This window comes from Sparus aurata, chromosome 20, assembly GCF_900880675.1.
Source record: "Sparus aurata chromosome 20, fSpaAur1.1, whole genome shotgun sequence".
Classification (NCBI taxonomy): Eukaryota; Metazoa; Chordata; class Actinopteri; order Spariformes; family Sparidae; genus Sparus; species Sparus aurata.
Genome location: NC_044206.1, coordinates 13,437,480 through 13,457,363, shown reverse-complemented (window position 1 = coordinate 13,457,363; position 19,884 = coordinate 13,437,480). Strand labels below are relative to the sequence as shown.

General features: G+C 43.7%; 1 protein-coding gene across 5 annotated transcripts in view; it reads left to right on the top strand.

The window, feature by feature from the left end:
• LOC115570949 (potassium voltage-gated channel subfamily C member 1-like) overlaps nt 1-19,884 on the top strand; it is a 60,504-nt gene that overhangs the window by 9,800 nt on the left and 30,820 nt on the right. The window lies entirely within an intron of this gene.

Below are 19,884 nucleotides of genomic sequence, written 5' to 3'. Positions count from 1 at the left end.
AATACATATCTGCCTCCGAACGCGGCGGTCCGCTGCGCTCCCTGCATCCAAACACCTTCATTAGGTCGCATTTGTCCGTTTACGATGCACATCAACGCGCCGTATTTCATGTTTCCGTCTTATTTATCGTGGCGGCGCGCCGAGGAGGCTCACACGACGTCGAGTCGTCAGTGTTGGGGTGCATGTCTTCCCCCCAACATTTGCCCTTGGTAGTGCTTCAGTCTGCTGTTTTTTTTGTTTTGTTTTGTTTTGTTTTTTTGTGTGTCCCAGTTGAATGCTACATGGCTTTTACGCACGGGCTTTATTGCTTTTACGCATAACTTTACCCCCAATGGTGGAACATTGGGGGGGTTTATGTATAAATAGTTAATGATTTGGCTCTTAACAGAAAACGTTTGATGGCATTTGATCATACAGGTGTTGAGTAACAAGTACCCCTGACTGTGTTTTTGATCCACGGCACATGAAAACAGTGACAGTGGGCTCCTGGCTCTTTTTATTTATTTTCTCAGACCCTCCAGTTACAGACTGATCCAGCTGCTTGATCACAGCTTCTTTGATTCCTGTTGTTTGGCGAATCCAGTGACAGAGTTTGCTCGTCCTCGTCTTGTGCTTCTTGCGCTTGTATCGCCACTGTTTTTCCTGGGTTTGAGGGTGTGTGTGAATGCATGCATCCTGTAGGTGCACATGCAAAAAAAAAAAAAAAAGACACCTGCAGTGGCCGGTTCATGGCATCACACTGAAAAGAAAAAAAGCTGAATATCTGTGAGCGAAAAACACAAATCTCCACACACACAGCAGTGCATACAGTGCTTAACACAGTTAAAGACATCAGCTGCACACACCCCCCTTCTGGCACCAGGTATAGATCCACACACCCAGATTCGGTTCCCTCCAAAGGAAGGGGAAAACGACGGATGGTCTGGTTTAGGCCACTTGATCCGCCTCTTTGGACTTGGGATCAGACAGGAAGTGCTTCTCTGTCACTCTCCCCCCAATTGATTTCCCACCACCCCACCCCTCTCTGCCCCTTCTCACAGCCCCGCAGTGGGGCAGCTCTCTGCAGCAGGTCCAGATGTTGCACGAGAAGCGAGACTGCTTCAGTGTTTGGACTGTAAACAGAAGCGGAGCCCGATCTTGCAGCATCGCTTTACTTTGGATTCAAAGCTACTGTACCTGCTGCTCAGCTGCCAGAAATGCTTGTATATTATGTAATGTACAGTTTCACAGCACATCCGTTGGTTACAGTGGCCAAGATCTCATGAATCATAGAAAAAAAGTGCGGTTCATTAAGTGTAATGGCTGCAGATGGTGGTGCTTGTGACGCCACGTTTGGGGTGGGGGTTAGGCAGAGTACAGAGCAGGTAGTTCGGTGGGAATCATTTCAGTGGCTGCACAACGCCGGCTCTATTTGTGGGGTGAACGCAGCCCCATTTCTCTCCGGAGGTCTGATATGCCAGCACTATACGTCAAACAGCGTTGTGACCCAGATCGCTCGCTCTTTTTCCAAAAGTATCCCGCCCGACGTGGGCAAAACCTTTTTGGTCTTTTTTCGGCCGCGAGAGATGCAAATTATACATGGAGAGGGAGAAGACGGAGAGGACGGAGGGAGAGGGAGGGAGGGAGGCGAGGACAGACAAAAAAATGAGATGCTGATGTGGAAATACAATGAGACAGATGAGAGGGAGACAGAGGGGAGGAAGAGGGAGACGAGAGGAAATAGAGGGAGACAGGAGGGGAGGCATTACTCTAATGATTTAAGGGGGTTTTGTTTGTGTGGCTGTGATGTAACGCATCGGCAATCAATGTTTTGATCAGAGCGTTCGACACACATGCGGTGCTTTTTTTCTCTCTCCATTTTTAAATAAAAAAAATCTCACCCCCCTTTCCCTCCCTCCCTCCCTCCCTCCCTCCCTCCGTCTCTGCACATGATCGTGTGAGGCTCGCTCATGGATCTACCGTAGTGGCGAACACACACACACATACACACACACACACATGTACAAACACACACATGCTGGTGTCTGTGCTGGATTTTCTGCTGCAGTAGACACGGCAGAGAGGAGGAGGGGGGGATCACCGGAGGAAGAGAAAAGAGTTGGAGGAGGTGGAGAGATGGGGTGGGGGGGTGGGAGTGAGAAGGGATAGACGGATTGAGGGGGAAATGGAGAAGGGGTGAGATAGCGGAGAGGAATTGAGGGGAGAGAGGGGGAGACGGAGAGGGAGGACGAGGGGTTTTGAGACAAACAGGGAGGAGGTGACAGCCACAGAGAGAGCGAGGGAGGGGGAGATGTTGCATGGTGGGGGTAGGGGACCCTTGTCTTTGCATCTTCGATTATCTGTGGAGGCTCGAGTCATCCAATCTTCCTACCCGGGCCCTTTTGTCTGCCTATTGATTGATAATCAATTGATTATTTCTGTTTTGTCTGTTTAGTTTTTTTTTTTTTTAAAGCCATTTTCTTTTTCCACTTGAAAAATCTGTCAATGCTTCACAGAGAGATTAAAACGGCTGTTTGGCACGATTTATAGATGCATGGGTTTTCTGTTTGATGAGGTGCTACTCCATGTCATTTGCATCTGATTTCTTTATCGATCCGTGCCCGCCGACATAGATCTCGCGGTGCAGCCGAGACGACGTGGAGCCGTTATATCGCGCTTGACAGAATTAGATCCGGGGCCACCTTTTCTTTAAGTTTTTTTTTAAATTCAAACTCGCTGTTTTTAAACGCCAATCTGCTCCAGCTACAGCAATCCTAACTGATTAACCAAGCACTGATGAACTGTGGTGATTGTTATTGATCCTGGGGTAATCCACTTTCATGTAATTGCTTGTCATTTAGCAGGTTGAATATTTGGTGTTAAACTAAGATGAAGGAGATGATGTTTTAGGGTTAGGGCTGCAGCTCACGATTGTTTTTGCCGTCAGCTGATCTCTCGGCTGTTTCTCGGTCGATCGATTAGTTATTTGCTCTGGGGTGGAAAATGTCTAGAAATGGCGTATTATGGCCACAACCCAAAGATATTCTGTTTAGTGTCTCAGAGGAGTAAAGAAACCAGAAGATAAGAACATTTAAGAAGCTGGAATCAAAGTATTCGCTTAGAAACGACTCAAACGGATTCATCGATAATCAAATTAGTTGGCGAGTTATTTATTTGTTGACAACTGATCGATTAATCGTTGCAGCTCAATTTGAGGGTCATAGATTGATGAGGGCACCTTTTGGAAAAGTGCAGATATATAAGGAAAAACGCTTTATTTGGGAAGAAAAGTCCAGATAAAGGAGGTCTAACTGTATCAATTGAACCTACTGTACAGAAGAAGGGCACTGTGTAGTTTTGGAGAATAAATTAAAACTCAGAATTGTAATATTTACAGTATTAATGAGGTAATAACACAAACTCACGTTATTCATTTCTTCAATAACTGAATAAACAAGCGGTTCTCACAGGAAAATAAGGTCCCCAGAATGCTGTTTGAAGGTAGAAAGGTGGCAGGGTGCGCCACATATAAACAAAATAAACGAGTGTGAAGGTTGTGTTGTCCTCTGAGGTCAGTTTGTTCATTCAAACTTGTTGGCTTATTTCGTTTGTTTAAGACGTAGCTAATCTGAAAGCTCTTTCTCTTCTGATTCAAATTTCTTCCCCCAAAACTATGTAGTGCACCTTTAACAGAGACTGAATAATAAATATTAGATGCAGAATTTGTTTTAAATAAGTAATTTATGTTTAAATCCACCTCTTACTGTCTGAATGTTGTCCTGTGCTGTAGTCCCACAGGTTCACCTTGTGTTTTGGGTTCCCTTCCAGTTTCGCACCAGAAGGGCACAGTTGTCTCCGTCAGAAATCTCCTGACAAAGCACCATTTGTAGCTCAGCATGTTCAAGATGCCCCTTTGTCCCCCCCACTCCACAAATCGGACTTTGTGTGCCCGTATTCGATTCGCATTTTTAGGAGCTAAGTCCCCCCCCCCCCCCACTTTTCCCTGAAGGTCATGTCTTGTCGTTCATTGTTTGCTGTTCTCTTTTTTTTTTCCACAGTGTTCATTGCTGGAGCTCACAATGCTGCCATAAACACAAAACGTGAGCTGCCCGCTGCGCCCGGACGGCCTCAGAACAGAACAGAACAGGTCGTCTCCGGGTAGAAAAATCCCTGTGGTGGACAGAAAATGAAAGAAGATGGATTGATAGGAGTCAAGTGTATATATTTAGATACGGTGTTGGGTTGAAAAGAGGATCGCCCAGGGCAGGTTTTGGGCGACATTACCATTTCTGTCAGGACGTTGCGTCATAGTTTTTAGGGGGGAAGACCTTGTGAACGAAAAAGACGAGTTCTTTGTGGGTACATTATATTTTCAACAAAGCGTGATGTCCTCTCAGACACCAGTTTTTATCATATACAAGGTCACTTCTAATTTTGCATAGTCTTGTGAGATTTTTATGCGCTACTTTTGTTTGCCCCGAAGCTTCACGTGAACTGTGGTGAAGGTTTTGTTCAGGTATGGGCCAATCACAGCAAAAACCCTGGAACCTTACCTCGCCTTACTTCTCTGGTATTTGTCATGTATGTCCATGATGCTCCGGGGAGAGTCAACATCACAGCAGCCGACATTATCTGTACCTGCACCTCACCTTAAAACTGCAACCAAGACACGCTTCTCCTGAGTGTGCCAACATCCCATTTAGGACCTCAAAACGGTGTCCCGGTGTGAAATCGAGACAAATTTTCACCACTTTAATGTTGTTCTCTTGTGAACCAAGGGGTCTTAACTGCGTTGAATGTAAACCCTTCGCTTTCAGCTGTGGGGTTTGGTGCTCCGAGTTGTTTCCATTCAAACCCCCCAACCCCGCTGTAAGGCCTATTTCCCACTTCCATTCTTGTTCCTCTCCCTGTGGGCTGCAGCTGAAAATAGCAAAGAGAAGGAAAGGAGGCCTTAATTTCATTCGCTGGTGGCAAATCTATTCCTCCATTACTGGTGAGAGGAGAACCCTTTGTGCTCATATGACCGTTCTGCACTCAAGCAACGCCCGCAACCGAGCCGAACCTGTCTTGACAGAGAAAAAAGGGGATGGAGGACGTTTTTTAAGGCACTCACCGAGTTTATTAAGGCAAACTGTTCTCCTCAAGCATGATAATTAGTCAGCCTGCCTTTTCTTGTGCCTGCAGTTAGGTGAACGCATTGCGTTCTGTTTCAATTTTCACTGACTGGTTTTGCACCGCAGGCCTTCTCGTGTTGATCGCATCCTCGGAAGTCCCTCCGTTTGCTGCCTTGTAACTCGAACACTGTCTGTTGGCGATATTTTACTGGATAGATGCTCACTGTCCCATAACAAGGACGGAGACACAAGCCGTGTGTTTAAGTAAGCGAGAGGCACTTTAAATGGGGCACAGTTGTCTCCATCAGAAATCTCCTGACAAAGCACCATTTGTAGCTCAGCATGTTCAAGATGTCCCTTTGTCAACCCCACTCCACAAATCGGACTTTGTGTGCCCGTATTTGATTTGCTTTTTTCGGAAGGGAGCGTTGCTATGTCCGGAGGGCGCACCCCCCCCAACTTCTCCCTAAAGGTCATGTCTTGTCGTTCATTGTTTGCTGTTCTTTTTTTTCCACAGCGTTCAGTGCTGGAGCGCACAGTGCTGCCATAAACACAAAACGTGAGCTGCCCGCCATGCCCGGACGGCCTCAGAACAGAACAGGTCGTCTCTGGGTAGAAAAATCCCTGTGGTGGACAGAAAATGAAAGAAGATGGATTGATAGGAGTCAAGCGTATATATAGATATGGTGTTGGGTGGAAAAGAGGGTCGCCCAGGGCAGGTTTTGGGCGACCTTACCATTTCTGTCGGGACGTTGCGTCATATTTTTAGGGGCGAAGACCTTGTGAACGAAAAGACGAGTTCTTTGTGGGTTTGTGGGCTGTGTTTGATTTGGATTTTTTTTTCCTAGCTTGTGGTGGAGCGGAAAAGAAAACGCAGTCCCTGTGTTTAGGCGTATTCCTCGCCAGTAATCACTGGTGTTAGTCCAGTATGTTAGTTATACATAATTGTTGAGTTGTGGACTTAGATTATCCCAAATGTTTCCAACAATTCTAAGACAAATTCGTAGTTCTACTCAAGGTGATTGTGCGTTGGTGGTGGTTTGTTGCCTGTTGCTTTGACTTCAGTTTAAACAACATATGATGGGAGAGGATGGAAGTTGGTGAACATTACTTTTATCTCTTAGCTGATATGATGGTTTTTCATCTACAATTCCTGTTGTCTGACAATGAAGTCAATGCTACATCACAAAGACCTCACACTACATCTTTCTATTTTCAGGGATTTGATCGAAAGACTCTTGTTACACACTGTGCATTTAAATGATGATTCAAACGTCTTGGGTAATGCGATCATTTGCCTTCGTGCCAAGAGTCAGATGAGAGGATTGACGCCCCTTTTACGTCTGCACAGTAAAAAATGTGGCTACCTATTTAGCTGCACAGAGGTTAGCGCAAAGACTGGAAACAGGGTGGAACAGCTGGCCTGACTCCGTTGAAAAAAAATAATGGGTGAAAACAAGAATGTGCCATTTTGTGAAGGGTTATGCGCCAGACCATTTTTTCGTGGCTTGGAAAAGACACTCCCTGGAGTCAGAGGCAAGAAGAAGTGTCACGTGTCTCTCTCCAGATTAAACAAAAGAGATATGAAATGTTAATGAGTGAGCTGTTGAGGTGCTCACTGCTCTAAAGCAGACCTAGGCTAGCTGTTTCCCGCTGCTGACTCCAGCTTCATATTTACCGTACAGACATGAGAGTGGTATCGATCCTCTCCTCTCGCTCTTGGCAAGAAAGGGAATTTTCCGAAACCCCCTTGCTTTAAGCATCACGTTACATTTCAGTCGGAAGCGCTTAACATGTTGCCCTGATTATGCTGCAAAACTTGCTGTCCATTCACCCCCAATACCTTTCTTCTTCTCTTGATGTCCTCCTCAGCCGTCTCCCTCCTCCTCCTCCTCCTCCTCCTCCTCCTCCTCCCCGGTCCATTTAGCCATGTTGGTTAAGTGCTGAGTCGGTGCTCCACACCGCCGTACGGACAGTCAATTAGTTGCAACTTGTGGTAAACCCTGGATGCCTTGCTCCCGTGCTTTGGGATCGAAATGATTCAGGGCACTGGCATGGCTGAAAAGCTTGCGCGGTGCCAGAGCCGATTACAATGGTGGGAGTCGGAATTCTCTAAATGGGGCAAATCTTGTCAAATCACACGAGAGAGCAGTGTGTTGTGTACTACCGCACAGACCGCCATGCGCATAAGCACATGTATATGTAAACAAACGAGTCGGCCGCGCGCAAATTCTGACAGGGAGGAAATCGCTGTAATGGCGTTCTGAATCAAAAGTCCTTTGGCTGCGTCGAGGCAGTCAATTATTCATCAGCACATACTGTTACTTAAGTCTCGACGTGGTATAGAAACACATTTTCCCCTAATCAATTCCAGCACTCACCTTACATTTGACCTGCTCAAACACCTGGCTGCACATAAATCACTCTCAGCACACTCACCTTTACACACTGGCCGGTACTCTGTAAGTGTAGCCGCCCATAAACCATCCTGCCGAGCATTCACACTCACAGCACACATAAATCACGTCTCTGACACGCCTCCACATGTAACGCTGGAGATCACTTTCTCACATGTGAACGTCCCGAATGCATATTAACAAAGATGTCTGCCGCCAGACTGAAGGTTGATTAGCTGACAGGTAACGAAACCAACAAACCGTAGTTATCTAGGCGCAGAAAATTAAAAATATAGATATTTTCGGTTATTGGTTATTGTGTAGTAACATGATACCTTCAGATATTCAATTTAAAATAATATTAAACCAAATAATGATATTATACCATTAATTACTCTTAGATTCTTGATTCATTATATGTTTGAGTTTACACCTTTACAATTAAATCATTTGCATTTTGTTTTATTTTTAGATAAAATGTCACTTAATTCATGATTACCTCTAACCTCATCTTTACAGGGCCTGCAATTAAAGATTATGTTTATGCAAGTCTGCCATAGAAATGGTCCAACATTGGCATTTCTGCTTAATGTGAGGCCACTTCTTTTAGTAGCTTTAAACACTTCATATTCATAAAATGTGTACAACCAAACTTAAACGTTTATGGAAGTCAATAAAGCATAGTAAATGAAAAAAGGGTATTTAAATTGTGTCAGAATTAGCTAGAAAAACAAAAACAAAATAGAAAAAATGTTTTTCAAACTGTACAAAAAAATACTGCTGGAAAGAAATTCTAAAAGTAATTTGCAGTTTCCCCTGTGCCTGCGTCGGTCCATTTGCTTATTGTGATGTTCTACATTATCATCAAATTCTTCACATACCTTAAATCTGAACAATCTAAGTTTAAATGTGTAAGTCATTAAAACATGTTGATGTCATTATTTTGGGAAGCCCCAAACTCCAGGTCTGTTGTCATTTTGTCTAAATGTGTTGTGTTTCCTGGTGATGTCATCAATTTTTACTCATTTTGTTTGACAAACAGTTAAAAACCTGAAAATATGAGGTTCACTTTCACATAACAGGAAGAGTAAAAATCACTTGAACAACAAATTGGTCGTCAAAATAGTTCCTGCTGATCAACTGATCCTTTCATCGACTAATTACTTTAGCTTTGGTCTATAAATGGGCAGAAAATGGTGGAAAATGTGGCCCGAACCCAAAGGATTCAATTAACTATGATAGAAGACTATGAAAACCGTCAAATCTGCACATTTAAGGGGGCGAAACCAGTTAAATGTTTGTATATTTGCCTAAAGAATGAGTTAAAGGAGTAACTGATGATCGAATACATTACTGATCAAATCACGCACAACTAACCTGCTGATGGTTACCGTGTTGTTGTCGTCTGCCTCACCGTTTCGTGAGCGTCTATGCATGGCTGCCCACATGTCGTTACCCTGTGGCACTTAAACAGTCAAACTGTATCCCTGCTCACTCCTTTGGAAAATGACATTGGAGGACGTCATTCCTGTGTGACCATCTGTTTCCTTGTGATTGTCCCTCCTGTCCAAGTGGCAGCAGAGTGGAGGCACGGCCGATGACTACTTTAAATGGAAAACGTGATCTGGAGAAGTGTGTAACAGTCGGATTTGAGAGTGGATTTGGATGGATATGTATCAGAATGTCCCATCGAGGTTTGTTGAGATCGGGACATTCTCTCAAAATTTTGGCTCTTTAGAATTTAAAAAATTTTTTTTTTTTTTTAGCTCGACAGAGAAAGGGTGATACATGTAGTCCCATGACATTTTCTGTTTCATGATGGAGCTGTGAGGTAGAGTGAGGACAGTTACTGAAGCACAGAGGGACAAAGGCAGAGGGAGAAAAAGGGACGGAGGGCGTTTAGAGGAGGAGGAGGAGGAGGAGGAGACATGAAGGCAGTCTGTCATCGCAGCTATTAGGAAGAGGGACAGCTTTGACCAAACTTGCTTTTCGAAACAATACAAGCAGGAGAGGATGGGATGGATGGAGAAAGGGGTGAGGAAGGGAGGCGAAAAGGAAAGATCGGCTGAGAGAGAGGGGGGACTGCGTCGCAAGGACAAACGCACACCGTATGCTGCAGTAATATGGGACGAATACAAAACAGGGGAGAGGGAACGGACGCATGTACAGTGCTCTCACCTGCACACAGTGTTTGTTTGCCTTCAGAAATGTCTGACTGCAGTGGGAATTCAAAAGAAAAAGGGCCTGAACGCTGCAGAGCCCATACGCCACTGTGACGTGTCAGGTGGAGAGCGGTGTGTGTGTGTGGAGGAGAGCTTACAGATTCAACTGTAGCATGTCAAGGAGTTGAGTCATTCAGGGAATGTCTGAAACAGAAGTCTCTGCTGTGATTGAAATTTTTACCAGGATCCCTTTCCAAGAGCGCTGACCTCAGAGAGTCAGTGATTCTCGCTCTCAGAAAATAAAGTATATCCGAGGATTACCCAGAGCAGAAGCTAATTATATCTAAGTTCAGCACCACCTCTCTCCAGCCTCCGTCGCTCCTCCTCCTTCATCTGCTCTCGCATTCAAGATGTTTGATGGGCCAGGCGCATACGTGTGAGCCTCATATAGCATGTTTGCAGGAATGCGGTCATGCAGCACATTACATCCCTCCACTCTGCCGGTCCCCGCATCCACTTCCACCAGTCCCGCCCTCTTCCACGCCTCACCCATCATGCCCTTCATTATCCTGCAGTGTCCCGTCTTGGGTGACCCCTAGCATGGGCTTCCAATCTTTCGCTTTAACTGCCTGTCATGGATCCCTCGAGATGAGACACGGCTGCAGATCCTCTGGGACGGAAAGAAATAGGGGGAGATAGGGTCACATGAATTTGATATGTCGTCTCATATTGTTTTCAGTCTAATATTAACAGCTGTCATGGATCCCCTTTTTGACATGAGATGAGGGCGCACCTGATCAGCGCACCTTGAAATCTAGACTTCTCTGAAATGGTAGAACCTCCGTGCAACGCTACTGCAAAGAAGAGGAGGCATTAAATGTCACCAAAATGTTTCCCATAGTTCATTGATAGATGACGTGAACAATAGATATATTATAGTATTATAGATAGTATATTACCAAATAACATTCATAAAATTAGTTGATAACAGCTTAAATTTGAAGATTTGTCTGCATTTCTTTATTTTATGTCATCGTAATTAGTGTAGCAACTGCTAAAAACAATACTATTGGCTTTTAAGTTGACAAAGTCATTAGCAAACAGCGGCCTATTGACACATAAGGTTCTACATTAGCATTCATTTGGAAGCGTGTTTGTTTCCACCTAATGATTAAGACCAATATTTACTCTCCTTCAGGCTCTACTTTTGGACCACACTGACTCCTGAGAAAAATATCACGCGCTTTAGCAGCTAAATGCGCCGCTATGATCACCAGCCAATCACAAACTTTATCTGTTTGTCATTTGGTGCTGTGCAGGTTAGATACGGCTGATTTATCAGGGCATTTTCTTTTGGTCTAAACAGCTGTTTCTTTAGCTGTAAACGATGCTAATGAGAGCAGTAGGAGGGAACCAAGACCGTGAACAGTGGTGATGGGCCAAAACAATCGGCTGAAAGAAGCCAAAATGGTCTCTCAACCTCAAGGGAACTGAAGAGTCGGGGAAGCGATTCTCTCGGGCTTCATGACTATAAGCAAACTAGAGCTGCAACGATTGAAAGAAAATGAGTTGCCAAACACTTGCTGGTACCAAATTCTCCAATCTCTTTGCCATTTATGACTGAAGTGAAGAGTTTTTGCGTTTAGGGCTGTTTGTTGGATAAAAGAGGAAAAAACGAAAGTCTGAATCCGTCGACTGTGCTTAACATTCTCAGTCACATTTCATGGCCCATGCCAGCGTAACTTAACCTCACATGAGGAAGCCTTGAGGTTGAGGGTCATAAACGGCTAAAAGCCACTGAAGTAATTCATAATTCAACGTGAAGAAAAAATGCAATGCTGGAAAAAAAAAGAAAGGCATCTATTTTCTACTGTTCTCTCTCTCTCTCTCTCTCTCTCTCTCACTCTCTCTCTATCTCTCTCTCTGTACGGCTCTCTCTGCCTTTCCACTCAGTTTTACTGCCCGTCCATTTCACACGCCATGTCCCTGAAGGGAACTCCCTCCCTCTCTTCTGACATTTTAGTTGTTCTCTTTGTCTTGTCGAAGAGTGTTTGACTGTTAGGTTAAGGGTTTTTTTTATTGTTTTTTGTGAAGAAAGGAGCAAAAACCCTCAATTACTCCCAAGCGTTTCTCAGAATACAACAGTGATGATGATGATGGTACAAGTGAAGGATATTCCTGTAAGCCACCCAAGGTTATACTCACACTGCAGGCTAAGTGGTTACTTTGGAAGTCTTTGACTGATGGCCACAGTCATTCACCTAAGATAATAGATTAATCACCCTATCCCGGTCCAAACCATCGCCATGGTTGCCCTTCAGGAGAATCTTCTGTATTTCACATCGTTTAAATGTTCATTTTTCATGCCTCATTCATGTGCACATTTCACACCATCCTTCAATGTCTTCTTATCCCTGCTGACTCTGCAGCAGTGGTCGCCCATTTGATTTGCCCTCTGGGAAAGACTCCCCATCCTTCTGTCCTTCCAGGACGCTGTTCATCATACTAATGCTGATCAAACATCACCATCAGCGAACAAACACACCGTTAACAGCAAGCAAAAGCCTTTATTTGTCTCTGTGTTTCTGTCAAGGTCACTCACCCTCGACCTTAGAAATGTTAATCTTTCATTGAGCAAATCGTCCGTACCGAACGATCTCAATCTTGCTCCTCTACATTCAGCCCTTTACGCCAGCTGTAGGAGCAGTATTTGGCTTAGTCCTGTCCTTGGTGCCTGAAAGCAGAGGCTAACGCAGTGGTTGTCATGGTGACAGAGAGCCAGGCAGGGCTGTGGTAATACTGTAATGATAAAGCTCTTCTGGATGGTGCCGCAGTAAACACAGCGCCACTAGGGTCCCGTTAAGGAAGAGCGCGGCGCACCGCCGTGCATGCAAAAACGCCTGTAGGGCTAATATCAGCGCCGACGATCTCTTGGTTATATCGCTTACGTTCTTGCTCTCCCAACACCTCCTCCTTTCTTCTTCCTCCCTATCTCTTTATTGCACCCTCACTCTGCGGTGCCCTGCTTCTCTTCCCTTGATTGGCGAGATTCACGTCATTGTCTACTCTCCTCCGCTCACCTTTTCATCTCCCTTCCCTCCATTCCTTCACTCTCTCCTCTCCATTCATCCATCGAAACACAATCAGCGCTCTCTATCATCAACTTCCTTTCACAGTTGCTCTCTCTCTCTCTTTCTCTCTTTCTCTCTCTTTCTCTCTGCTCGTCTCTGACTCCCGCTCTTTTAAATTTATGTTGATGATCTTTCCAAATCTAATTTCAGTCCGGAGAGCGAGGGAGACTCTATTGGGCCTTGAAGGTCATTGGGCTGCAGGTGTCACACATGGTAGCTTTACTGTAGGGAACTCAACACATTAAGCTCCACAACCAATATTACAGCGTTCCCTCCGAATTGTATATTCAGAGCGTTAAACACACGCACACACACGTGCATATTTACTCCATGTTGCAGTGAGGGGCGAGATGGCGGGAGAGAGTGCCCGAGGAGATGAATAAGTGTGAAGTGTCAGGACGCTACTCCTCCCTCCCTCCCCTTATCATCTTCCTCCACCTCTTCCTTTCACTCCATCTCTCCGCTCGCCCATCTCCATCGCCTCGATGCAGCGCTCGTGTAGCTACCGCTCACTATCTGCGATCGGCGAGTGCGCGCACACACACACACACACACACACACACACACACACACACACACACACACACACACACACACACACACACACCTCCCGTGCCCATAGGCTGTTTGTCTCGCTCGCGTTCTGAGTCATGTCCGCACACACTCGGCACACTTATGCCAGGCATTTACGCCAACACATGTATACAGAGGCACATGTGGTGTACGCAAGGACTCACACACAGCTGTGTGCTACATGCAGGTTTGATGAATAGTTTTTTAAGATATAATATGGAACTTTTGCTCATTGAAATGTCTAAAAATGACAAGACCTTTGTTACATGATTTGTATTAACCAAATATTTCCAACAATATCCAAACAAGAGAAATCTGTGCATTTCATTTGCTTGTTGCTATATCTTCTAGGAAAACATCAGATGATACATCAGAGAGAGTGAAGAAGGAAGTCATGAATAGAAGCCAGCTGATTTTTGGGGCTGCTGCCAATACCAATATTCTAATATTAATATATATCGGCCAATACTGCCGAAAATGTTTGCAGTGTTTCCTCAACTGTGGTTATCGAACACTTATGACAGTGATTTGTAATGGAGGCAGAATACTTTAAATGTCGTTGTGGATATGATAAACATTAATTGCACCGAGCACATATTTCTGCATTATGATCCTAAAAAAAGTTGTCATATCGGACAAAATATATGCAGGTCTCAGCACATCCGTGAACGTTCAATATCGTTCTCGCTCCGGCGGGAAAACATGACTCAACCTAACATAATTCAAACATGAACGCATTACCTCGTCTGCGAACATTTTTGCCTGAGTCCTGTGGAGAGATTTTCATCGTCAGTGGGGTTTTGTTTTACAGTGGAGACAGCGACTGCTGCTTAGACCTGAGCCGTTCAGGCCTTCAAATAATATCCCAAGTCTATATTCGTATAATTTGAAATCTCCTCTAATGAAAAAAAACTTCCAGCACATTTCATACTTTATCAGTGATTAACCAGTAATAGATTGTTAAGGCAGCTGACCATCAAACAAAGACACTGCTTAAAATTTGCATCCCTAATCAGTCGTTTGGATGTAATGGCTATGTGGTTAAAGTAAAAACAGTTCGGTGAGTTCAGAAAATGACGTCACTTGACGGTAACACAGTCTTTAAAACCAGGAAAAGACAATGCTTAGGGCATGTCACGATTAAAATACAATAACATACGTAACACAGCACCCAGCCCCGCGTTCAAGCCGTTGGCGTGCTTCTTTCTCGCTCCTCACACCCAACAACAGCTCTGTGCCTGACATGCTGCTGCTGCTGCTGCTGCATATTTAAAAAGGACTGGCCGCTGTGATGGATTGATCAATATTGATTTGATGTTCAGATCTACAGTGTAATCCACTGTGCTTTGCCATCTTGAAATACTGTACGGTTTAATTACTGCAACCATGAATGAGCCTTTGTCTTATCAGCAGCAATATTGTACTGTGGCTTTTAACTATTGCGTGGTTTCAATTATTCACAGCACAGTAGAGTAGGTTAAAGCCGCACTTAGCATGCTACCATGTTACCGTGCGACCCGGCGTTAATTTCTCCTCAGGCCTGCATGCGAAGCGATTTCCATGAAGAAAGGGCTCATCGGTGAGTCTCTCTTCACCAGCGCGTCTCAGGTTGTGAGATTGAAACACAGAAGCCTTATTTCCCGTGTGCGCAAGATTTCCCAACCGGCACCAAAGTTTAATTTAGAGAAAGTGGGCGAATCTGCAAATCAGGAGAGGCTTGGCAGTTGAATCACAAACCTCTGGTGCCTTCTCTGTATTCATACTGTACCGGCGAGACGAGAAAAGACAGAATGCTTCGAAGATATTGTTTTGGTGTGGGAGTATGTTAATTCAGGAATGAGTAAAAAAATGACACAATGGTCTGGATGAGATCCGATCAAAACTGTGGTGTTTATATATTTATTTAATTTTTGTCTTTTTGTTTTGAGCTGCATATCAATAGCGGATATGTGTTTTCTCTTTTACTCTCTATTACCTGGAGCTGTCTTGGTTGCAAGATCAAGATGACGAGTATTATTTTGCAGCAGGAAACAACACAACTAACAACTATTGCATACATGCCGGGGGCAAATTCACTGACACGTTCAACGACCACTTCATCAGTAACATCCGTACAATGTCATTTAATCTAACAGAGCAGTTCTTCCAGGAATTCTACTTTAACAAAGCTTTGATTTGTAAGGTTTTTGTTGACACTGTCATCCTGCTTGAGGCTTTTTTTATTGAGACTGAAGTGGCCGGTTGTTTTGTACCAAAGTGCATTATACTGAATCCTGTTTCTATTATTCCTCAGATCATATGTATGTAAATGGAGTAACCAAAATGTTACAAACTAGGTTTTTTTTTCCCCCCATTTATCTGTTTTTTTTTGGTTTTTTTTGTCCGATTACCGCTAAATGAATATAAAAAGGCACTTGGCTCTGATGCAGCATCTTCTCTCTGTCTGTTGTCACTTCTCACATACATCACATGTCACAGCCTGTCAACACTGAATTATCTCAATCTGAAAAGTAACTACTTATTTTTTTTTTTTTTTAAAGATTTTTTATGGCATAGACACCTTTATTAAGCAGTAGACAGATAGGAAATATGGGAAAGAGGGGGGGGTGTGACACGCAGCAAAGGACCTCCGGCCGGAATCGAACCGGGGTTCTAACCACTCGACCACCTGCGCGCCAAGTAACTAGTTATTAAAGTAATCATATATGTAGTGGAGCAGGATTATAAAGTAGTAGAAAATGGGAATTTTTTGTAAAATACCTCATTGTACTGAAGTTGTACTTGAGTAAATTGGACTTGGTGACATCACCGGTTATTCTATATTTTGACACTACAGTTTTTACTTTTACTGCAAATGGATATTTGTTCCACTTATCAGTCATTGGCCTCCTTGATAACTAATAATAGGTATTGGTTATGGCCCTGACAAAACCAAACTCAATCGGAGACGCATCTCTTAATATGATGCAGCCCAGTTTAAGACCTCTATGAACGGCAACCTCAATAACAAACGTGGTTAAAAGAGCACCTCAAATTTGAGAATTATCATATTTGTAAAGGCAGAATTCATGGCAGTGCTGGTGTTTGTGATTGCATCACAGTGAGTGTATTTCAAACTGATGAGCCGTCTACAGAGCTACATATGGCGAATAATGCACATTATTTTGACAGTATCTATTATGTGGTCTGTTTAAAGTGTCAGCGTAGCCAAAACAAAACCGTTGTCGTTTAACTACTAAGTGGAGAAATTTGGCAAACCAACATTTGAGATTAAAATGTGATTCTCCACTGTAGATATTTGAGTCCATTAGAACCTCTTCTGTGTTGGGACCTTACAACGGTGGTTAGCGTCATCAGATGGCTGTATTTGACAGTATATTACGTCTTGAGTCCTCATTTTGATGTTCTTGAACGTTTTCTAACATGTAGGAAAAATAAGACAGTGCTCCCTTTGTCCCTCTGGTTGACAGAAGTTGCTTTCATGGCTCAGGCCTGTCATTTACCATTAGCCTTCAGTCTTCTGATAGCTTTTCCTCTTTCTCCATTCTTCCCACTCTCACTCTCTTTTTTTTTTTTTTTTTTAGCTCTCTGTCCTCTTCCTTGTCTTTTTTATAAGTCCTCACCTCGCACAGCACAGTCACATCGCTTCGAGATCACCGGAACGATGAGCTACCTCAGCTTTATTGTAGCAGAGCTCAGCTCAGGATACTTTTGGCAGCGTTGGCTCACTATTTTGGCATTCGGTCCCTCACCTCCTCTCACTTTCATCGTGCTCGTGTCCTTTCTTCTGGATTGCTTCAACTTCTTCCTTCTATGCTCCTCTACGCATGGATCCACATCGTCTGGTCTCCCTCCCACCTGTCCGCCCCCTCCTGTGTCTCCACCTGCGTAGCCTACATAGAAGATACAACGTTACTGCAGTTTAGCCACTATTTTCTGTTGTGTACTGTATGTGTGAGTAATGATCGCATTCGTCAGGTCTGAAAGCACTGTGGCGCGAGGAAGGAAAAACTCACTTTTGCGGACAGATCTCACACATTCCAGCCTCGTTTCCTCAGTCTAGTAGTTACAATATTACTGACATCATTAATGTCTTCGTAGGGAGGAATTGCAACGATGACATAGAAAACACAAGTGCATAGAACTTCAGGGCAAAATTCTCCTCGTTGCCCCTGATTTGCCCATGTGAAGGTTTTCTGGTGCTCAGCCAATGAGGGAGCGTCCTGAGCAGGTCCCACTGGTGCTATCCCGCCTACCTGGGACAAGGGAGGTGGTACGGGGGTAGAGGTAGGAGAGTGATTGAGAAACCTCTGTGTGCGTGTGTGTGTGTGTGTTTTTTTTTCACGATACAGAGGGGGAGAGCACTGCAGCAATCTGAGAAAGTAGGTCAGACACCGACGAGCGAGAAACATAGCTGAGGAGAAAAGAGGTAGCGAGAAGAGATGGAGAAGGAGAGGAAGAAAAGGCCGGAGAGAGCGAGTGTGTATGCGTAGAGGGGGGCTGGTTGGGTAGAGGGTTGGGAGAGTGACAAAAGATAGACAACCTGGAACAAATGTGGATCTAAATTGTCAAACTGTAAGCGTGTATCCTCACAAAACATCACGTCTGATGCAAAATAACATAACCATCGTGGCGAATTAACAACTTCAGCTACAGATTGGATGTTGACTTCTATTACATCAGCGACTTTCCTGGAAGGTCACTTCTTTGGCTAAATGGTTGTCGGCTAATCTCCTCAATAAATACGGCGGCTCAGTCTTAAGTCCTCTGCTTAGTCGGTTTCCGTCACGAAGGCACTTGGAGAAAATATGTGTAGGCTCTCATCCAATTTCCAATTCAAAGGAGAGCCGGGCGAGAGAGGCGAGACCTTTCAAGAAAAATAACCTGAAACCGGTTCCCCCTCCGTTTGCTTAGTTATAAGGCTGCCTCTTATAAGTATGTTGCACTTGATATTGCATAAGTGCATAATGTCGAAAAATACACGGTCACACGCGCAATACACTGAGGGCACTCAGGCTTCTTATATATATGGGCTCCACTCAAGTATGAATTACCTTTCTCTTTGGCTCTTCAGGCCATGTCTGTGTTTCATTATTTATTTGATAAAACACAAAGTATACTGCATCTATAAATACACTGCAGGGCTTGTAGGGATGCGTTGCAATAGGGAAAGACTGTGCAGTGGCCACGCACACACTGGTGTTGTCACGCTACTGTCATTGATTCAGTCACAGCTGAATGGGCTACGGTAGAGCAAGAAGCTCGGGTACGTGTAGACAGGAAGCTTGCAGATCATACAGATGGCCAATGTTAGGAAAATTGCCTTTGAGGGTTGAAAAAGCTAAAAGAAACCCATTGAGAAAACAACAGATCTCTGCGGTGGAACACTGTTGTACCTTGGCGCTTTCTGCCCAAGAAATCTACCCCGTGGACGAAGTGAAGAACCAAACATGGAGTTATATGACACTGTAGCATAGAGAGGATGCCACTTGTAGATATTGAGAAATCTGGCCTGACTAAGTGACCATTATTGACCTTTAAATATGAATGTGCCCTTCTGTTTTGGGGTCTGAGACAGACAGGGATTGAGAAATACTGTTGACATCATATTTGATAAGCACACGCACACACAATCGCATAGAGATGCCAGGACTTTCCAAAATGGTGAAAAACAGGAAACCGACACACCAAACAGACACTCATTATTGCAGCAAAAAGAACAGCACACACATACATGCACGAGTAAACACGCACACATGCACACAAAGCCTGACCCATCAAAACATTGTCAGAAAATTCCAATTTTTTGGAACTGAGATGTTTATAAAACCTTTTAACAAAATCACTTCAAAAAATGTTTCTATATCATTTTGTTTATGAGATATTTTTTGTATCACATTTGATACATTGGGCATTTTTGGCAACTTTTTGCTCACAACAATGTTGATTTTATATACAAATCAAATTGTGCAAATAACATTTTGAAAATATAGAACATCTTAGGCAGTTTCTCTCATTGTTTTTTTTATACATAAAACTTTTCACAGCCTTTTTTTTCACTTTGTGGTCGGCACAAAAACAGTTTCGGTCCTTGTTCAGGCAAAGATGCACCTTACACCTTCACAGTAGACATGTGAGAGGTGATTGCTGGTGCAGTGCTTGCAAAATAGTGTGTGGTTGTATTGTGGTAGGATTGATGTAGATTACATTACAAAAATGTGACATGACCATTCAGGGATAAATACCTGCAGTATCCAATTTGATACACACATTTTTAACACAGTTTAACTGTAATATAAAGAATGAATCATTAAGTAATTATGCATTTATTCAATACAGAACATATTTACTTGAAAAAATGAGTAACAATATAAATGTTATTCCTACTGTAACTTCTTGAAAATTAGCAAAGATTTTCCTGCCAAAAGTGTGAAAATGATTTAATGACAGCGGCCATTTTGAAAAAGCCAATAAAAGTCCTTCCACTGCCTGCAGTGGAATGATTATCCACTAGTGGGCAGAAAACATG